The following is a 17682-nucleotide window of genomic DNA, read 5'->3' on the forward strand; positions in this document are numbered from 1 at the left end:
TTCAGATAATTTTTTTTGATAAATTTTGTTACCATAGATCTTGGTAAAGTGAAGCTGCAAGAGTACTGAGCCTGCAGTATTTGGTCTTAGGGTCAGTCTCAACATGATTGTGACGATGTCCACAAATTTCATCATATTGTGTTAGTGGAGACATTGATGAAAGATAGTAGTCTGGTTGTAACAAGGGGTTCACGTACGACCCTGACAAGCAATGTGAAGATAAATTTTCCTAATCCATGATGTTTAATTTTTTCTAGGTTTTCCCAGAACAAATCAGTGTGGTTTACTTTAACATTATATCACACACTTGGCCTTAAATTAGAACATTTATAATGGGGATAGGGGAAGGAAATTGCTCATTGCATGAAGATGCAACAATGATCTATCCACCATTGTGTAGCGAAAGGGTTTCTTTACAGATATATGTAATGTTTTAAAGCAAATAGTAATAATGGGCTCCATTTGTCTATGCGTTCGGACCAGTTTACCACAGTGATTTCCTTCCTAATGTGGGCGCAGTGAGAAAGTTCGTTAAAAGCAGCGCACGGCACCCACAGCTGTCTGTAGGCCTATTATACGCTTCGGGTGGATTGGAGATTAAATGGGCCTACATGTAGAACTGTATAGTGTGTTAATATTATAGGCCTACATGTAGAACTGCACTTGTGCGTGTTTTATAGAGATAGAGAAATCTTGTCATGAATATCAAATTAAAACTTGTCTTTTAAAATGTGAAACAGGGTAAATTTGTAAAACGTGCCGGTCTTCATGAGTCACCAGTGGTAGACTGTTTATAGGGGCAGCCAGGACGGCCTGTGAACAAAAAGCTTGGTAATTTGTATCACTGGCAACAGTACCGCGGGTGTCGTTTTGGGAAGGTTTACGAGAAATTAATGTAATAGGCCTACGCCTCTGTGAATCAATTTTGGGCATCGTTCGATATAGGACAATGGTCATCAAACAAGATAAACTTCCTGTCCTTTTAAATAATGTACAATGTTTATAAAATCAAATTCCTTTCAACCAAAATATTATCAATATATATTTGAACTAAAAATCAAAAGATCTAGGCCGAAATAGCTTGAACGTAGCGCTGAACTAGGATGCGCTTGATGTGCCCCGATTCTCCTCCGATATAGTGTGTTAGTTGTGACAGATAGATCTATGTTGATTGCGTTTTCACTGCGGGGTCTTCTTTTTTCACCAAGATACTTGTTCATATGGATCGGAATTATATTCTCAAGCATTTCGCACGTTATGGATTACACCTAGGAATATTTACGACCTAAGAAAATGTAATCTTCTCCCATTCTATCGCCACTGGCACCTCGCCTTACATATGCAAAGATTCAGTGAAGATTATTTTGGGATTGGAAAGAGCGGAAATCATGTAGTCATGTAGTTTTACAAGTTAACAATCGAAAAGGAGTGCATTTTAGTTTATTGGGTAAGTATAAAGACTATTTGCTTCCCTTCTGATAAATGCTCTAAGACTTCTGGTTTGTGATAACAGATAAATCTTATCTACATTCGTGTCTTTCATTTTTATCCTACAAAACCATAGATCTCAGGGGCGGATCCAGGATTATTTGAAGGGGGGGGGGATGTGAAGCTGCCCCCCCCCCCCCCCCCCCCCGATGTGGGGTTTGGAGCCTACTGGAGGGCCCCGAAATTTTTGGTAATTTAGAGGGCGAGCGGTGTCATTGATAAGATTTAGAACAATATAATTCAGCTAGTCAAACTTCTAATTTCAAGAGCCTGGAGGGGACTGTTGGTGTGATTTTTTTCAGAAATCGAAGGGGGTCAGGACCCCCCCCCACCCCATCAAATCTGCTACTGGATCTAATCAACATAAAACGGTGGTTCAGTCATCCATATTTTTCCCGAAGTCAAATTTCGTCTTCCGGGAGACATTTATTTGGCTTAATTGCATGGACACCAGACAGAATTGAGTAGACATTGATATATATGAGTGGGTCACATTCCTAGAAAACTTTATATCTGGTTTTCTTAGAATGTGTTTCCATAGTAACAAAGCTTACATGGATACTCATCTGTTGCTGCATTATTGTCAAATAAGGCATTATGGGCTATTTTAAAATTTTGAATGAAATAGATATTTTGTTAAAAATGCTGCAAGGTAAAACTCGTAGACTAACGTTGTTTAATCTTCCCAAAAGGTTTTTCATAATTGCAAATAAATAAATAAATAAATAAATAAATAAATAAATAAATTAGAGTAAATAAAGATTAATTTGTTTTAAAAGAAGTGAAAATTAAAAGGTAAAAATATAGCTAAAAATGCCAGGGTGTAACACTTTTTAGCTGCAATTTATTTTAACTTTTTAAAAGTCACATTATTTAAAAACTGTCCATGGTATTTGTTTAACTTATTGCTTGTAGGGATTCTCCCCCCCCCCCCAGCACCCCCCCCCCCAAAGGAAAAAAAAATTCTTGGGGCAAGGTGAAATTTTCTCATATTCACTAACTGCTACTTGACCCATCTCTAGACTTATATTTGATGTTTTATTCCATTTTTAATTTAAATGACTGGCCAGTGAAATAGAACAACAGCATCTACTGTCACAAGCATTGCTTAGTTTTTACACAAGAAAGTAGGTTGTTAAGTATAGCAGCCCTGGACCATGTATAATTATAGACCTTGCAATGGCAACCTGATGAGGCTTACAAAACAAGGCAGCAAAGCTGCCAAATGTACAGACAAAAAAACAGAAAATAAAGATGCAAAATAGGTCATTTTGTCAATTTTGATGCAATAATAAATAATGTTTATAATAGCACAGTCAGTCAACACTGAATTTTAATCATGCACAAGAGGTAACATGGTCAATAACAGGAGCAGATCCAGGGATATTTTCTGACAGTACCCCAAAGTATCTTTGTTGATTCATCCTCCATTTTTGATGGTCTTACAACAGAAAAAAAATAGATACCGGTCAATATAAACTTAAAAACCTGACCGTCTTCCGGAAGACCCAGAAGATGATCTCAATCCACCCTTTTAAGAAGATTACAGTTTTAGGCCCATGAGAGTTCAAATTCACATGATGAAAGTCCCAATATTTGAAAAATGGTGACAGTGCATAAAATACTATTTACATAATGTTTAAAGACATAAATACCAATACAACTGCTTATGTGGAACTACAGAAAATGTGCAGAGCCTCAGGTGGATGGGAGTTAAAGGTCACATCTTAAAAATGCCAGTGTTTGAGAAAAAATTAAAAAGAAAACATTAAAATATAATTCCGATGAAGCTGCTTAACTTTAAATCTTGGAGTTTGATATATATATACTGTATATATATATATTGAAAACTTATTTGCAATATTAAACAAAATTTACATGCATAATTATCACTGCTTCCCTATTATGGACACTGTAATCTAGCAGAGCTTAACCTTTGGGAGTTTACAGGGGAATATCAACAAGAGTTGTAATATGTAAACTCATTTAATGGCCACTTAATTAGGCAAATTACTTAATAGCTCTGAACTTAGCCTAGTGATTATCTAAGGGGAATTTACAGACTGACCACACAGATTTGTCTAGAAAAGGTCTTCAGGCCCATAAGTCACATCTTAAGAAAAGCAGAAAATAATAATGCACAAAATAGGAGACTGCCAATTCTGATGCAATAATACATTATGATTAACTGCACAGTCAACATCAAAATTTAATTATATATATATTAATTATATATTCATATATATATATATGAAAGTAAAAGCATAAGGCTTCAGGCCCATCAGAGTTCAAGTTTACACTTAGAAAGTGCCAGAATGAGAAAAATGAAAATTTGACAAAAAATGCATAAATTTAATAAAAATGATAATCCAATAGAGCTGGTTTTCTAATATGAGCTGTATGTCAATCCTAAGAATCATTCTTGTAAGACTAGTTAAGAAATAGTAAGTAATACAGTTTACTTTCCATAACGTTAATGGTGGCAGTGCACAAAGTAGGTTTTTTGTCAATTTTGATGCAACTACATTGAAAATTCCAATATGTGAAAGATAAAAATGTTCACAAAGTGAAAAAACAGCATCACTTTCATAAAAATAGCCCAATCATGCTGATTTTTAAACTTGACCTGTGTATCATATATATTCATCAGTTCTGTAATTTTCAAGCCTAAAGAAAAAATGGTTTTCCACTTATTGTGTTATTGGTAAAAGTGCACGGCAGCAATGACAGACACAGGTGACTGCTACTGGTATATGTACAGACACATCTGTACAGACAAAAAACAGAAAATCTCTGTCTGTATCTGTACATAATAATAATAATGACACTAGGTATGCTTCAAATAAACTTTTGATCTAATTTTTTATGAAATGTAACTGTTGCATGATGATGACTAAAAAAGTTTTTAAATTCTTCTTAAAACAGTAATATGAGTCATCCAGAGACACATTATATCTTGTGATAAAATTAGACCATAAAATCGGTGCACAAATCTCGAAACTTCTGTGTCCATATGTTTTAAGAGTCTTTTTGGTGTCTTTTCGCTTAAGTTGAAGTTGTCCACTAGATCGAAGTGATCTGGTAGGAGTTAAAAGTTCTGTGGTAGAATTTAAGTAAAATGGACAGTTGCCCTTTAAAATCTTAAAAGTCAAAAGTTATATTTTAAAAACTATTCGTTGAGACACGGGTAGCCAGTGGAGGTTTCGCAGAATTGGTGTGATGTGGTCGGACTTCTGAGCTTTACAGAGGAGACGAGCAGCAGAGTTCTGAATTGATTGTAGCTTTTCCATTTGATAGTAAGGTATTCCAAACAATAGGCTATTGCGATAATCCAGTCTAGAGGTTACAAATGCAGGGATGAGTAATTAAGTTTGCTTGGTGTTAATAAGGTGAAAGATCTTGGATATCCGTTGGAGACTAAAATATGCTGTTTTACATACTTTGTTAATGTGTGATGTCATTTCACATTTGTTATTAAAAATAACACCCAAGTTCCTTACTTCTGTTGGTTTTATAAAGAATCCCCAACTCTAATACTATCAAGTGCAGTATTGTCTTTGGAAAACTTAGAGTTGAAATGGACTAATTCAGTTTTTTCATCATTAAAAACTAAGTAGTTGGACTTGAGCCAAGATCTAAGTTCATTCACACAAGCCTCAATAGTTGCTTTTTCATCACAAGGATTTTCACATATAACATATATCTGGGAATCATCTGCATACAACATCAAATTGAAACCAAACTGAGCAACTATATCCTCAGTTGGTGAGGTGTAGAGTGTAAACAGTATAGGACCAAGCACGGAGCCTTGTGGCACACCATAAAGTAATTTGCTTAATTTTGAAATAGAAGAGCCTATGCGTACATGTTGCTCGCGTCCAGTTAGATAAGACCGAAACCAGGAGAGAACTGTCCCAGTTATCCCAAACCGATGTGCAAGTCGTTGGAGCAATATGTCGTGATCGAGAGTATCGAAAGCTGCTGATAGATCAAGAAGAATCAATATCACATGTTTCTGATCATTCAGGGCTTGGAGAATGTCATTCTGCACCTTAAGAAGGGCTGTTTCTGTACTGTGGTTTGGTCTATATGCAGACTGGCATTTTGCATATAAGGAAAAGCTGCTCAAATAGTCATTTAATTGGCTTTCAACAATATGTTCCAGGAGTTTGGAAAGAAATGACAGATTTGATTTCGAACTTAATTGACCTGCATTTTAGTAAGATTGAGTACTCCTGTACACAGATGTGTTTGTACATACTGCCGTCACCTGCATCTGTCATCGCCGTCGTCACCGTCGCCGTGCACTTTCAGCATAAACACGATAAGTGGAAGACAATTTTACTTTTTGGCTCAATATTTACAGAGCTGATGAATATTCATAAAACGCAGTTATGCTTTTTTTTCACTATTCAGCATATATTCAACACTGTAAACACATTTCAAGGCAAACCGATATGCCTGTTGTCATGAAACTCACATTTCATTTGACATAGTCATCTGATAAGCTAATCACAGATTTTTATTGTTGTTATACATCATTTGTACAAATTTCACAAATATTGGAATAGATTTGTCAAAATTATTAACGTTTAACTTTTTTAAACCATGGAAATTGCCACTCTTTTCAATGTAATTTTCAATTTTCTCAAATATATTGGGTGAAAAAATCTTTTTAATTGGACATAGTCAACTGATAAGCTTATCACAGATAAGCCATTTAATTGTAGTATGTTCAATTCCAGGTGACCCTTTCCATACAGCATGGCTGCTTCTTCTTCTCAACTGACACTTCCTGTCTGGTCATGGCTATTTCCTTTAGAAAAAGCCGGCAGTGAAAGACAGCAGCAAGAGCTAGTCCATGTCTCATCCATGTGTACAATACATGGTATGTGGCAAGCTTTAGTACATTGTCAAATGGTGTGCTAAACCTGATGCCAGAAACCCATTGTAAGGAGGAATCTGCATCTGGTATTGGTAGTAAGGAGAAGTCTTGAATGTGCATATGTTGTTTTCCAAATGACAATTATATGTAATTTGCCACTTCTTACACAAACGAACTCAAATCATAACATTTGATGTTTCATTTGAGATTAAATGATATATTGAAAAATTGGAAAATTTGTTTGTAGCAGTTCACGTTTCTCACACAAATTGCCAATAAACTACACTTCTATTTCACACAGTCAACTGATAAGCTTATCGTAGAATTTTATTGTTGTTATGCATCATTTGTACAGTTTTCACAAATATTGGAATAGGTTTGTCAAAGTTATTAAAGTTTTACTACTATAAGCCTTGTACAATTCTAGTCTTTTCAATTCCAGGTGATCCTTTCCGTACAGCATGGTTGCTTCTTGGTGAACTGACACTTCCTGTCTGGTCATGGCTAATTCCTTTAGAAAAAGTAGGCAGTGAAAGACAGCAGTAAGAGCAAGGCATGTCTCATCCATGTGTACAATACATGTTTTGTGGAAAGATTCAGGACATTGTCAAATGGTCATTGTCAACTGAATAGAGGTTTAAGTTTTAAAAAGGGGTGGGAAAAGAATGATTTGTCTCAATTTACTGAATTTATGTAAGATGTAAGTATGATTTATATAATTTTGTGGGACATATAGGTTATAAACGTCATGTAAGATGGAAGCATGTATAAGTAAATTAGTCAAATATCCAATGATGTCTAATTTGAAGCATTTTAGGAAAATAGGGCAAAAAATTAATTTAATATGATAATTTGAACCTAGAATATGGAATTTTTAGGGTAATTTTTTATTATATGTTCTACATTTCATTGATTTAATATTTTTAAAAAATTATTTTAAAAAGTAGGTGTAATCTGTGACTGAAACAAGTACTGAAGGGTTGCTCAGTTCAATTGTAAAAAAATTGTGAGAGGAAAAGGACATCAATCACAGTAGGATATTTAAGTAAGATATAACTTTAATTCATATATCATTGTGTAGCTTAAAGGGTTGCTCCAAACATAACTAAAAATGACGTGTTAATTGAATCATGTCTAAGCAAAAATGGGGTCAATATATGGCATTTGGTCAATTTTGAAATTTTTTAAGGAAAGTAATCCAATCAAGATTATTTGCTATAGAGAATTTTAGGCTAGACATTTGTCTAGGAATATGTTTGGTTAAGTCAATCTAGAAAAAATGTAGGGAGTTCTGTTCTACTGCTGAAGAAAGGGGTCAAATAGGTAAAAATCAACATCATTTCATATTTAATACAATGATTAAAATGATATACATACTATATACTTCTACATGTCAGATTAAAACACACTGTCAGGCCCTTACATCTACTTAGTATGAATGATTGGTCACTGTGTCTTCCTTCATGACCTATACGCAATAACAATTGCTGACACCTGTGCCATATGAACTCACTGTGGAGTTGATAAGATTGTTTTAAAGTAGTAAAGTGAAGGCAAAATAATTCACTGTTTTATTAAAAACATTGTCAAACTACTGTGATTACTTGAAAATGTTTCTTAATAAATTTGATAAAATTTATTTCAATAGTTCCTTTATATGTGAAGCTGCAAAGAGCTGAGGCTGCAGTATTTGGTCTTAGGGACAGTCTCAACATGATTGTGACGATGTCCACAAATTTCATCATATTGTGCTAGTGGAGACAGTGATGAAAGATAGTAGTCTGGTTGGAACAAGGGGTCCACGTACAACCTGTGACAAACAATATGAAGATATATCTTCTTAATCCATGATACTTAATTTTTTTTTTTTTTGGTTTTTCCCAGAACAAATCAATGTTCCATGGAGGTTTATTTTAATGTTATGTCACACACTGTGCCTTAAATTGGAGCATGTAAAAATTGGGGTAGCAGAAGGAAATTGTTCAAATTTGGCATTTTGAGAAGATGCAGTTACTAAAGAGCTAGTTAAAGGGATAATAACTCTTCATTCAAAAAATGAATTTTCCTGGAGTAAGCAACAATTTTCCCATACTTACCAATGGTTAATGAATCCATTTTTACATTCAAAGTTAGTCCCTGTTTTTTTTCTAAAAAGTTTGTTATATATAAGTTATTAAATAAATGCTATTTAAGATTGAATTACACTGAAATAGATAAGGGTGAAGTACCAAATTAGTTCAGATTTGGGGCATTTTCAGGGAATTGTACTAATATATATATATATATATATATATATGTATAAATGATTGGTAATTGACTTTTTGCCTGAAATGGAATGCACGAACAAATTGTGCAAACTGAATTCACAAGCAAGTTGCTAAAAATGTTTTAAAATAGCAAAGAGAAGGCAAAATAATTTTATTAAAAATATCATCAAACTAGTATGATTACTTGAAAATGTTTATGTGTGAAATTTGACAAGTTTTATTGTAATAGATCTTGGAAAAGTGAAGCTGCAAAAGTACTGGGGCCGCAGTATTTGGTCTTAGGGTCAGTCTCAACATGATTGTGCTAGTGGGGACAGTAATGAAAGATAGTAGTCTGGTTGGAACATGAAATTATATCAGAGTGGAAACGGGTGGCGGATTATCGCTGTGTTTGTTATGGGGCAGGACAAAGTGTATGAGTGACAGGCCAAAGCGACAGGGGGGGAGGGGGATCACCTGTTGAAATCCACAGGGTAGTCGGTTAACTTGCAAGAATACGCGAGAACAAACCATAACTTAATCTGTTGTGCTGGTACGCGGAAACTGCGAAAACCACAGAAAAAATACTAATACTCCTAAATTATTGACAAGTTAATTCAAAATTTGGATAACTGAGACTACATCACACACATTATGATCTTTATCACAGATTCTTCAATGAATTGACTATGTAAAAGCGGAGTTTTCGACACTGATGACCTACCAAAATTATTTGGTTTACCTTCGACATGTATAAACAACAGTGTCCCCTCAGGCCCATTAGGTGCCCTCTCAGGTAGTAGATAACAGCACAGATTACTTATGTGCTTATATAGTACATATAGTAGAAATTGAAAATATTCACATAGTAGAAATAACAAGTTTTTTTTTTTTGATCAGAAGTTAAAATACAAATCAATGCTTGTAAATAGTTTTGTTATCAATACATGTGAAAACGTAGGTCTATTTGTTTGTGATAAGTATGCATAATCAAAATAACAATGCAATTTACATGGTTTTCTTAAGAATCATTATATGTCAGTGGAGAGTAAATGTCGATGGGCAAGTACTAGTAAGGCCGTTCTCTTGCACAATGTAGACTGGTAGGCTATATGCAAATTGACTTCTTTACATATCATATTTAACAGACGTCTGTTAAGATACTTCATGGTATATTACCACTTCATAGGATAAGAATTACTACTTCATGATAGAAGGCAACTTCATTGGTTAAAAAATAAGGACCCTTAGGAGACTTCGTAGTATATTACCACTTCATGGTACATTGTATCCAAACATGTTTCAGTTCTGGTTGGATGTGGAAATTAGGCGTAAAGGTCGATATGAAGTTTCATTCTAGACCATGATTTCCAGAGTGACGCGTGTATTTGAAATGGTGTGTGTGTGTGTGTGTGTGTGTAGGGGGGGGGGTGACATTACTCACTCTCATGATAGTGCGTATTTTATCGCGTTGGAGTTTAATGAAGCTGTTATTTTCAGATGTTCTCGTAGATACCCGTGAGATTAACTTCTATAAATAATGTAATTTATTTCAAGAGCTCCGGTCCAGTGATGGAAAGCATAAAGCTAGTTTTTTGTTTTACCCATTTAGTTTTGAGATTTTTCAGATTTCAGGACGATTAAAAACTGACAATATTTGGACGTTGAATCATGGCGGGTCTAAGGCACTATATGTATAAGACAAACGAAGTGTATAAATAAACACATTGCCTGCCTTTAAACTAGGGCATAAAACTGACCACGTGTGGTTTGATTGACGGCGCAGGTTTATAGATGTGGCTAGTACACGTACAGTAGCAAGAATGTATGTCTTTCCACTGTAGGTAGAGAACTCTACTAGGCAGAGAGGTTTTAATTTTGCTCCACACTAGGTGTACATTAATATCTTTAACAAACCGTCTATTCCATTACTCGTGTCATAGAAGTATCTCTTTTGTAACTGACATAAATGTTATGACTTGCAATAACAAGCTGTAAAAATAGGCTTTTCTATTGATATGCAACATAAATGTTTCGAAAATATCTCGGTCGTTTAAAAAGGATTGACCTCCTGACCTATATACTTAATGAAAACGCTTAGGTCGGAAAGTCTGAAATCTGAATGATTTGAAACGGTCAACTGTCCAGATAGATGTTGGGGAGAATGAAATGCTGGGGATTCATAAAACTGGTGTAGAGCCGCATTTTGCAACTGCAACGCATTTTGCAACCAAAGAAAATCGTGAAAACGAATTTTTCAACTGGAACGCATTTTGCAACCAGAATTTTTTCTTAGTCAATAAATAGCTAGTGTGAAGTTTTATAGAGGTAGAATTGGAATGTCTCGGCTAGGTACGCTTACATTGGTCAAGCTTTCCCTGTGGTGGACAATTTATTATATACATGCATAATCTATTTCACATTGTTACTTCCTAAACCATCATAGTTAGGAACTTTATACGTCGGGGATTAATAAACCTATCATTATAGGAATTTGCAAAGGCTCTTCGGAATTCAATTGTGACTTGGGGTGTGGTCGACCCTGGGGGTGGTCTATTCTAATTTTTACATCGTATTTTATGCTAGGAACATGAAACGTGGCTACATACTATTTTGAATGTGGAAGGGTACTTCGGATTTTTTTTTTTTTGGGGGGGGGGGGGGGGGTCCTGGGGGCGGTTGAGTCTAATTGACATTGTTATTCCTGCTATATCTATCCTTAGACCAATAAAGCTGGGAACGTAAGGCTATGGGGATTGAAAAATCTGTCTTTGGGGATGTGTATGGGTCCTTCTGGGGTTTTGTGACATTGGGTGTGGCCGTCCCTGGGGAGGTTGATTTTAAATTTTACATCGTTATTCGTGCTTCTACCCTTATGCCATTACAGTTGGGAACATGAAACCTTCCGGGCTGATAAGCTTACCATTGAGGATATGCATAGGTTTCCGGGAATGTTAGTATGATATTTCAGGTGTGGCTATCCCGGGGGGTGGTTGATTCTATTCTTCGCAACTTTATTTCTGCCATCTATACCCTTAAATTTTAAGGAACATGAAACGGAGATTGATGAACCAGTCATTTTAATGAATGTGCATGGGTCCTTGAGAAATGTAGAGAACAGCAGAAGCACATACAGAACTAAATGGACTTCCAGCCATATATGCATAAATATAGGTCAGGGAATCCAATTAAAAACTAATTCAAGGCCCCTCACACTCGATCAGGAATCCTAGCGTTTAACTGCTGTTGTGTCTTAACACAAAACAAAAATGTTTATTTCCCAAGAGCAATACTTAACATGTGTGTTTTATGTTAAAGAACAATGGGACTTGGACCCTAGGATTCCTGAGAGTATGGGGTCTTGAATGGGTTTTAATTAACTTGACCTATATTCAAGAATACGACTGAAGGTCTGTTATTTAGTACTGTCTGCTGCTTTCTCTACATTTCCCCTTCCTTCCTAACTCAAAGACCGCCATCAGATTCACACATAGGATGTAGTACTAGCTGGGTCGGTCCAACTCTGCAAGGAATCTTAAGTGCAATCTATGGAATCAGCTTCATTGCCTGACAAACTACTAATCACTCCACCCCCTAGGGACGGCCACACCCCAAGTCACACTAATGTGGCCCACCCATGCACCAAAGACTCATGTTCCTAATTCGAATGGTCTAGGGGGAGATGAAATAAATTACGGTAATATATGTGTACCATCCCCAGGGACAGCCACACCCCAGGTCCCCAAAAAAAAAAAAAAAAAAAAAAACTACCTATGCACACCCCGACATTTTAGTTTCCTCAACCTAAAGACCTATGGGTATATAGCAGAAAATACAATTTAAAGATAATAATCAACCACTCTTAGGTCACCAAAGTCACCAAAAATCCGAAGGACACGTGCACATCCCTAATGGCAAGTTTAAATATCCCCAACGTCTCATGTTCCTCACTTTAATGGATAGAGGATACCAGTAACAATGATATAAAAAGTATATACCCCCCCCCCCCCCCCAAAGGACTGCAAAGTCCCACTACTAAAGGTCTACGGGTAGATAGCAGAAATTACGATGTAAAAATTACAATCAACCACAATTACAATCAACCACAATTCTGAATAAATATCAATATACAAGCCTGTTGATCTCGCAGATCAACTACATTAATTAGACTGCTAAACAACGAGTAGGCCTACCCCCCCCCCCCCCCCCCCCCCCCCCTCAGAACGCCTTATTAACAGGTTCCCAAATGCAGACTATGCTGCAGATAATACTTTCGGGTCAAATGAGAGCCAGCCAAGGGCACATTTCGGGGACACCATTGATCACATCATGATGGACATTCACAGGTGTAGGACCAGAACAGAGCATCTCGGAAACCAAGAGACAGACGTAAATCATTACACTTGCGCGTCTTTCCTCATGGAAAAATTTAGTCTTTTCAGAGTGTGACGCGACTTGATCAAGATAATTGTAGAGCACAATTATATACGTGACCTTCTCTGCTTTTTTTTATTATCTATTTATTTATCTTTAATAATTGATTCCTATTTGTTTATTTATCCATCTTATAATCCAGTAACCTAAATTATGTTTTCATAGCCTGGTTTACCTGATCCATTAGTTTTATGCTTCAAGCGGATCTGGGAAGGGAGGGCCCAGGGGGTCTGGACCCCCTTTTCTTCAGCGCTAACCATAATCTCCCATAATGTACTGACTTTAGAAATACTGGATCCTCACCTACATAAGCCTGTGTATTTTAAAATTACTCAAAACATGAAAGAAACCCTATTCAGAAACCACTAAAGAAACCCTATTCAGTCATACAAGTGAATTAAAACGTACAGTTTATCTATTTTGGATAATATTTACAGTACAAAAACATTATATTTCAAAAACGTTCTCTCTCATAGCGTTGGGCCAACAACAGGTACTTTTTCACCATTATCCCATGAAGTCGCAGGCAATATCTTATGTGGAGATGAAGTCGCAATTTATCCTATGAAGTCGATTTGACAGTAAAATCAGAGCATTTATCCCATGAAGTGGTAATATACCATGAAGTATCTTAACAGACGTCTCCTATATTTATAATCATGAACAGTGCTGACACAATATGAAAAATGCACAGGACATTTTTATCTGTGATCAGGAATGTGTTGTTAATGTTTTGTAGGAAGCATAATCTACTATACCATTTTTTATCAGAATGTCATATGTGTAAATTGTCTGTATTATCTGGGGCAGCTGATTGAGGCAATCTTCTGGGTCTTCCGGAAGACGGTCAGATTTACAAGTTTACATTGACGGGTATCTAAGTTTTTTTTCTGTCAGAAGACGTTAAAAATGGAGGATGGATGCAAAGATAATTTGGAAGACTGTCAGAAAATATATCTTGATCTGCAGACAGGGGTATTTTGGATATTATTTGAATCCTATAACTTATTCATTTGCTTGTACATGTAGCAGTACATGTATTACAGGATTTTGATGGACATTTCAACTGTATAATATGGATAAAGTGTCAGACAGCAGTCTAAGTTGCAATGGATGGATTTAATTAGTTTATGTCAATTTAAAATTCTATGCTGTATCTCTTTGTGATAACAGCAACCTCTGTATGGCCACGTGGAAATTTGTCAGCTTTGCAGTCAAATTCATCTTAGTGATTACTTTCAAATTACCCGACAATTAAAGTCATAAAGAGAACGGGGTGCGTCGCTTTGGATTGGTATGCCATTGATATTGGGCATGGAGATATCACCATTTTATAATTATACGAAATGCTGGCGGTAGCCAGTGATCATCGCCTGGGAAATTTCTGTGACATTCTGTCCAAAGCAGCACAGGGTTTTTTTTTTTTTTTTTTTTTTTTTTTTTTTTTGTAGCGAAAAAAAGGGTGTTGAGGTATTTGGTGGGCTGAAGGTCGGACTGGCCACCCGACAGTTTGGCTGCTTGGTATGAGTCAAAGTAGACAAAATGGCATCGACCAAAATGACCTTTAATAGATTTGGTAGTATTTAGCATATATCTTTGCACCATTTTTTAAACATTTCTGTGAAGTGTTCATAATGCTTTGATATTCTGAGAATACAAATTAAAACACTGTTTGATTGCTATACCAACAAAATGCATGAAATAACCTTAAATAGATTTTGTAATATGCAGCATATCTAATTATGACTTTATTTTACCTTTCTACATTTTGAGAGCATGGATAAAGACATATTGTTAGTTTGATATGTGCTTCTGTGGTGAATTTGTGTTTCCAGCTGTGTACTGACAGCATTGCTTTACTTAAGCAGTATTTTTTCTTGGACTGTTTTTTTTTCACCCTCTGGCACTGAATTCGGGGTCCCCAGAGGATGTCATCCATAAAAATAAAAAAGTGTGGCCTTACTAAAAATGTGCAAATTAAATTGGGCATAAATTTGGGTCTAAAGTCCAATATAAGTCTTGTTTGTTTGTTAAAACAGCTGCGTAACAATCTGAACAACATAGCCCAATGCACGCTTAATACATATTTGTTTCTTTTTTTTTTAAATTAACAATTACATGTTTTCATCATACAAAGATTCATAAACTGAGAACCCCCGAAAGGTGTGTAAATGTTGTGTGCTGACATCAAACTTGGATCTCACTGAATGTGTCTCATATGTAACGGTTATTTATCACCATATTTTAAAGATGTAGACAAACTTATCACAAAAGTACTTATCACAAAAGTACTGCAGAAGTAATAAGTTTTCTGTATATATATGTATACTTGATAAATCGTGTCACTCTCACAATTTTTTGAAAACTTGGAAATTTGCCAGAATCAAACGACTTCATTTTCAAGATGGCAGAAATGACCACATCCACTGTGTTCTTCATTGGTGTATTTTTTAAATATATTTACAGCCTTTAAAGCTACTGTTTTACCTACTTGTAGTCCCTCATGTTGCTAGTAAACTATCCTACCATAAACATATCAGACGAAAGTCACTTTTTAAAAGAATATTTTGAACAGTACCTTCCTGCTCGCTGATAAAAAAACCCCACGACCAACTTCAAAATAGCGTTTCAACAGCTTTCTGCATGATAAAAAAAGGGAACTTCACCTTACTCATGAGCTGATCCTCTTCATTCGTCTAATGCAGCAATACAAATAACAGTACACTGACAGTGTACAAATTCCTGAAAAAGATGTACATGTACGTGCACACGAAACATCCGTGATCACAGTATTCTGTGATTGGCTATTGCTCGTCTCTGTTAAATTACGTGGCCTTAACACATGTACACTTACACCCCATTTCCATAGATTTTTAGATCGATCTATCCCTGTTGGGAGTCTCACTAGATTACTGTCAGCTTGGCAGGCTTAAGCGTCTGTCCCGCCCACTAAAATCTGTAAGGGGGTAATTAACTATGGTGCCCGCTCGGCTGACTGCAATTTAGCATGAACCCCCAGGGAGTTATGTCGATCTAAATCTTAATCTTTAGATCGATCTAAATCTCTGGGAAAGCACCCTTAGAGTTCTTTTGTTTTCAGCTCTCTATTAATAAGGACCAATGATATTGCTTGAAATTGTCACCCCCCCACCCGTTTCCATTCCCTCTGATATAATTCTCTGGTTGGAACAAGGGGTCCATGTACAACCCCTTGATAAGCAATGTAAACAAATTTTCTTAATCCATCATTTGTAGGTTTTCCCAGAACAAATCAATGTTCCATGGAGGTTTATTTTAATGTTATGTCACACATTGTGCCTTAAATTGGAGCATGTAAAAATTGGGGTAGCAGAAGGAAATTATTCAAATTTGGCATTTTGAGAAGATGCAACAGTAATTATATAGCTCAAGGGTTACTCTACACATATGTCTAATGGAATTCATAAAATATTGAGTCATGTCTTAGCACAATGAGGTAAAAGGTCATATGAAATGCATTTAATGCATTATGAAATGCATTTATTTAAATAAATTGAACCTCCTCATAGAATATGTTTTTTCGGGTATGTTTAATACATTTTGCCTGCATTTTAATAATTAATGAGATTTGGGAATTAATTTGATAGTAGGTGACACCATGGCTAATACAAGTACTAAAGAGCAGGTTAAGTTCAAACAATAGAAAATGGGATGGGGAAAGGAAATCGCTTAAAAAAGGGAGTCTAAGTAAGACATAAGTAGGGTTTATATATATCATTCTGTGGCTGAAGGGTTACTCTACATATATAAGTTATTAAATAAATGCTATTTAAGATTGAATTACATTGATATAGATAACGGTGAAGTACCAAATTAGTTCAAATTTGGGGCATTTTCAGGGAATTGTACTAATATATATGTATAAATGATTGGTAATTGACTTTTTGCCTGAAGTGGTATGTACGAACAAATTGTGCTAACTGAATTCACAAGCAAGTTGCTAAAAATGTTTTAAAATAGCAAAGTGAAGGCAAAATAATTCACCGTTTTATTAAAAATATTTTCAAACTACTATGATTACTTGAAAATATTTATGTGTGAAATTTGATAAATTTTTTTGCAATAGATCTTGGTAAAGTGAAGCTGCAAGAGTACTGAGGCTGCAGTATTTGGTCTTGGGGTCAGTCTCAACATGATTGTGACGGTGTCCACAAATTTCATCTTATTGTGCTAGTGGAGACATTGATGAAAGATGGTAGTCTGGTTGGAACAAGGGGTTCACGCACAACCTCTTGATAAGCAACGTGATGTTGAATTTTTTTTAATCCATCATGTTTAATTTTTTGTAGGTTTTCCCAGAACAAATCCATGTTCCATGGTGGTTTATTTTAATGTTATGTCACAAAATTGGAACATTTAAAATGAGGATTGGGGAAGGAAATATTTTTCATGATATGAAATTCAAAGGAGATGCTACAATTATCTATACACCATTGTGTTGCTAAATTGTCACTCTACATATATTTTTGTATTATAAGTTATTTTACCTTGAATCATGTCTTAGTAGAATGGGATCAAAGATCCCAGAAGATCAAATTAGATGCATTATCAAGAAAAGAAACTAATAAAATGCATATATCAAAATAATTG

The 17682-nt window shown here is 35.5% G+C and overlaps 1 long non-coding RNA gene across 2 annotated transcripts; it reads left to right on the forward strand.

Moving 5' to 3' along the window:
• Window positions 1-1208: 1208 nt before the first annotated feature.
• On the forward strand, window positions 1209-8001 carry LOC147760179 (uncharacterized). Of its 2 annotated transcripts, none has more exons than XR_015330864.1 (3): window positions 1209-1447; window positions 6234-6468; window positions 6816-8001. It is a non-coding gene; the product is annotated as an uncharacterized LOC147760179 (long non-coding RNA). The 2 variants fall into 2 exon arrangements; XR_015330863.1 differs by having other exon boundaries at window positions 6234-6376.
• Window positions 8002-17682: the final 9681 nt, after the last annotated feature.

This window comes from Lingula anatina, chromosome 8 (genome assembly GCF_051362555.1).
Source record: "Lingula anatina isolate TDL-2025a chromosome 8, LinAna3.0, whole genome shotgun sequence".
In the NCBI taxonomy this organism is placed as follows: Eukaryota; Metazoa; Brachiopoda; class Lingulata; order Lingulida; family Lingulidae; genus Lingula; species Lingula anatina.